The following is a 5418-nucleotide window of genomic DNA, read 5'->3' on the forward strand; positions in this document are numbered from 1 at the left end:
GCAGGCTATTATAGATGGTTCGTTAAGGATTTTTCAGTGATTGCTTTGCCATTGACGAGGTTGACCCGGAAGGATGTTAAGTTTGAGTGGGATGATAATTGTGAGCAAAGTTTTCAACAGTTGAAGTATTATCTCACTCATGCACCTGTTTTTAGGGCTGGAAAAAAATCCCAAAAATCCCAAACCAAACCGAAAAATTCTCGAAACCAAACCGAAAAAATCCCAAACCGAAATTCTCGAAAATTTCGGTACCCAATACCGAACCGATCCCAAAATTTCGGTACGGGAATCGGTCTCAAGTTTTTGGGATTTCGGTATTCCCAAACCGAACCGAAAAAAAAACATATATATTATTTAATTTTTAAATATATATTTAGATTGACAGAGTCCATAGAAAATGAAGGCTTCAATAGTTGCATATATTTCTGTATGAATGATTTAAATCGATAGAGTCTTGCAATTGTAGCATCTACATTTGAATCCAGATTGGCAGAGTCTTGCAATTATAGCATCTACATTTAAATTGACATAGTCTTGCAATTGGCACATATTGCAACGGGCTTCTTAGCAGATTGCAACCCAAAAGTGTTAAAAGGTTCAATTTTAGCCCAAAAACATAATATTTTAGTCCAAAAGCCCAAAAGCTCAAAATCATTTCGGGATTCCCGATTTGTCCCGAAATCCTGAAACTATTTTGGGATTCCCGAAAATTTGGTTTTTGATCGGTATTGAAATTGGGATTCCTGAAATTTTTGGTTTGGGAATCGGGACAAGGATTTCGGTATGGGATCCCATACCGAACCACCCCTACCTGTTTTAGCACTCCCGGATGATAGTGGTAATTTTGAGGTCTACAGTGATGCTTCTTTGAATGGTCTAGGTTGTGTATTGATGCAACATGGTAGGGTGATTGCTTATGCTTCGAGACAGTTGAAACCTCATGAGAAGAATTACCCTACTCATGATTTGGAGTTAGCGGCTATCATCTTTGCTTTGAAGATTTGGAGACATTATCTTTATGGTGAAAAATGTAAGATCTTCACAGATCATAAGAGTCTTCATTATCTTTTTACTCAGAGGGATCTTAATATTCAACAGCGGAGGTGGATTGAGTTACTTAGTGATTATGATTGCACGATTAAGTATCATCTTGGTCATGCAAATGCAGTGGCGGATGCACTTAGTAGGAAGACTCTAGCTAGACTTAATGCCATTTATGATTGTCATGTTCCTCTTCTTGCGGATTTGAGGTCCACTGGAGTAGAGTTAGGAGTGGAAGATCGAGATGAAGCCTTACTTGCTAATTTTCAAGTTAGGCCAATCTTAATTGATTGAGTGCTTGAAGCCCAGACGAATGATGAAGAGATCCAGGAAATAATTCAAGAGAGGAATCAGGGGAAGAAGAAAGATTTCAGGATTCGAGAAATGGATGGCATGCTTATGTAGGAAAGCAAAATGTATATGCCGAATAATGCAGAGTTAAAGAAAGAAATCCTTGATGAAGCACATATTTCGACATATGCAATGCATCCAGGAGGCACCAAGATGTATCATACCATTCGACCATTTTATTATTGGCTGGGTATGAAAAGGGAAATTGTCTAATATCTGCGTTGGTGTGCCATTTGCCAACAAGTTAAAGCTGAAAGGAAGAAGCCGTTTGGGTTGATGCAGCCATTTCCTATTCCACAGTGGAAATGGGAAAAATATTACTATGGATTTCATGTACAAACTTCCTTGTACACAAAATGGTTATGACGACATTTGGGTGATAGTTGATCGGCTTACTAAGTCAGCACACTTTATTCCAGTGAGGGAAAAATATTCATTAAGCCGATTAGCTAAGTTATTCATATCGAAGATTGTGAAGTACCATGGTGTTCCAGTTGATATTATCTTGGATTGGGACCCTAGATTCACTTCTAAGTTCTGGATAGCATTTCAGGAAGCTCTTGGGATGAGATTACTTTATAGTACGGCATATCATCCTCAGATAGATGGGCAATCTGAGAGGACCATTTAGACATTAGAAGATATGATGAGATCTTCAGTGCTGTAGTTTGGTGATGGTTGGTATGATTGTTTGGATTTGATGGAGTTCGCCTACAACAACAGTTACCATTCGAGCATTAGAATTGTACCATTTGAGGCACTTTACGAGAAATCTTGTCGTACACCTTTATGTTCGTCAGAGGTTGGCGAAAGAGTTTTAGTGGGCCCTAAGATTGTGGACGAGACTACTCAAAATGTTCAGGTAATTAAGTCTAACCTGAAAACGGCCCAGGATCGACAAAAGAGCTTAGCAGACAAGTATGCCACTGACCGGAGGTAAAATGTAGGCGATTAGGTATTTCTGAAGCTATCACCATGGAAAGGTGTTGTGCGGTTTGGAAAGAAAGGCAAGTTAAGTCCTAGGTACATTGGACCGTATATGATCACCGAGCGAGTCGGTGAGGTTGCTTACAGGCTTGAGTTACCTCCAGAGTTGTCCAAAGTGCATGATGTGTTTCATGTTTTGATGTTTCGACATTATGTCTCAGATCCTTCTCATGTAATACCTCCTCAACCTCTAAAAATTTATTTGGATTTGACTTACGATGAGGAGCCAGTAACTATTTTGGTTTGGAAAAATAAGGAGAAGACAGTGCGTTTGGTGAAACTATTATAGAGAAATCACGCAGTGGAAGAAGCTACATAAGAGATAGAGGATCAGATGAGAGAGATGTATTTATGCCTATTTTATGATTATTAGTGGATGGTATGATTGTATAAATTTCGAGGATGAAATTTTATAAGATGGGTAGATTGTCACAGCCTGTCCCGAGATATTTAATGTCGACGGTGTGAAATAACTATTTTACCCTTGGACGTTTTGTGTGATTGTGTGGGTTAAGTTTGGAAGTGAACTAATACCTTAAGTCCCTAATATTTGTAACCAATTAAGACTTAAAAATTGTTATGGTTTTGTGATTGTTTAGGAAGTCAAATAATTTTGGGACCACACACACATTCCAACTCCCTCTCTCTCCTTCCCGTGCACTCTCTCTCTCATACTTCTCGATTTTCTTCTGCTTCTGTCAACCCTGTATGGACGAACTTCGAACTCAAACTTTCACGCACGGATCGACGGTCAAAAGGTAATATTCTTGTTCCCAACAAGCTCCTGAGTCAATTCGTACTATTTTTAGAACTTGAAACCTTCGAAAACCAGAGAAACCATCACCCCCGATTTGAGTACTGTTCATGTGGTCGTACTTATGGATGTTTCAGGGGATTTTAAGCTCATAGGAAGCTTTAGGACGTTCGTACGAAGCTCGGAAAAGAAAAACCAAGGAAATTGGACATCAGGAAGTCGAGTTTGGAGAGTTTAAAATTTGGCCGGAATTGTCAAGCTTTCTCAGGTGAGAAGCCGTGATTTTTGGAGCTTGGAATTGGTAAGATTATGTTCTATTCGTCCTCAGATTCATTTTAGTTCAAGTTTCATGAGTTTTGGTTAAGAATTGACGAAGATATAAGGATTTTAAGAATTTCCCAATTTCCGGTGACGGCGACGGTTGCCGGAGTTCGAAGGTAGGGGATGACGAAATATTTCGTCATATTTGATGGAATATTCCAACGGCGTTGGTTAGTTTAATGGTTTCCGTTACTATTTAACAGAATATTCCACAGAATATTCCTAACGGGGTTAAGGGATTCCGTTAGGGTCCCTGCGCGTGGCCGCGCGTGTTACCGTGCCTTTGCCGATGCATGGGATGTCGGAAATTTTTTCTAAAAATATGGGGATGTTTGTGAGGTTGTGTAGATCACGTTGGTATATTCAAACATCCCATTTGAGCAATGTATGAGAACTTATTAGCTAGTATTGATTATGTGCTTTAAATTAACGTTTTTATAGTTGTTTCGCATATAGGGGAGACTTATCCCGAGGACGAGTGCAGTCAAGGGTGACTCGGCGGCTACAACCCTTCGACATACCAATGAGTGGGCTTTTGGTTTTCAGTATATACTTATATACTTGATATTTTTCCCAGAAAATGCATTTAAATGAAAGCATGCCTTGAAATGCCATGCATATAAATTTATATTCTATACATGAATTGGTATATGATGCATGATATATAATTGTGGTGCTGTGGATGATCAGGTAAGCCCAGGTGAGTTATGAATTGTGAATGTGATTAAAGTTGTGATTGAGAAACATTGAGCTCATAAACCTGCACCTAGGATGATTGTGATTTAGCCAAAGATATGACACATGTCTGTTTATAATGTCACCTCCCGCACCATATGCTCACATTGCATCCAATTTAGGTGCACAGTCTTGTCGTGCAGACCATCATAGGTGGTTCCGACTCGTAGGTGACTAGCGATTTATCGCCCAGCTATCATGAGAGCGTAGTATTGAGCATAATTATATTACATCCAGTCTTGTCGTACAGACCCTTTTAGTGGTTCCGACTTATATGCAGTGTAGTGCCGTATAGGTCATTGTAGTGACTCCGGCTAGATTAAATAATGAGCTATGAATTCAGCCGTACAGACTTATGCAGGGGTTCTGGCTAATATGTTATTTTCCATGAATTTATTCTCACCTGAGTTACTTATTCTATTTTTATGTTTTGGCATGGCATACTTATGAATATGATTATGTGAAACATGATTTGAATTGAGATATTTACATATATATTTATCCATATGTTTATATTTATTATTGGGAAAATTATACATGTTTTACGGCGAGGGGTCAGAACTTTTGAGAAATGAAATGAATTTGAAAACAATTGTTTTTGCCCACTCACAATTTCTGTTTTGTGCCCCTCCAGGTTTTAGGTAGACTTGCGGTTGGTGGCGTACGAGGATTTCGGTGGTTCTTACATAATAAAATAATTGTAGGATATTTCAGGTACTGTATAACTAGTACTTGTCCTACTGGACTGCACCTAGACTTTCTATGCTCTGATTAGGAGTATTTACACTTGTATCTCACTCCTAACACTCCCTGATTATTAGTGCACTTTAGTAGCATTCGGTTTTGATTTATTTGTATATTTCTTATCCTTATTGCTTCCGCACTGTGCACATGGCTACGTCACCTTCACGTGACAGCCAGCATGCCTTGATCTCGGTCGTGGTGTGTCACTAATACTATGGATTTTAATTCTAAAAACCTATCAATCATCAACTATCAATTTTTTTTTTCAAATCAACTAGCTATTTGTTTGGTGATATCTAAGGATTTCAAAATCGACTGGAAAGATTCACCTTATGAATTAAGTTGGAAGACTAATGCCATGCCCATCTATTTGTCATAATTTTTCACCCAACTTATAACTAAAATATACATGATAAATTAATATAAAGTGAGTGAAGAGGATCTATGAGAAAGTCTTGACATAGTAGCACTCAAGTTGAAAGTAT

Source organism: Malus sylvestris, chromosome 8 (assembly GCF_916048215.2).
Source record: "Malus sylvestris chromosome 8, drMalSylv7.2, whole genome shotgun sequence".
NCBI classification, from domain to species: domain Eukaryota; kingdom Viridiplantae; phylum Streptophyta; class Magnoliopsida; order Rosales; family Rosaceae; genus Malus; species Malus sylvestris.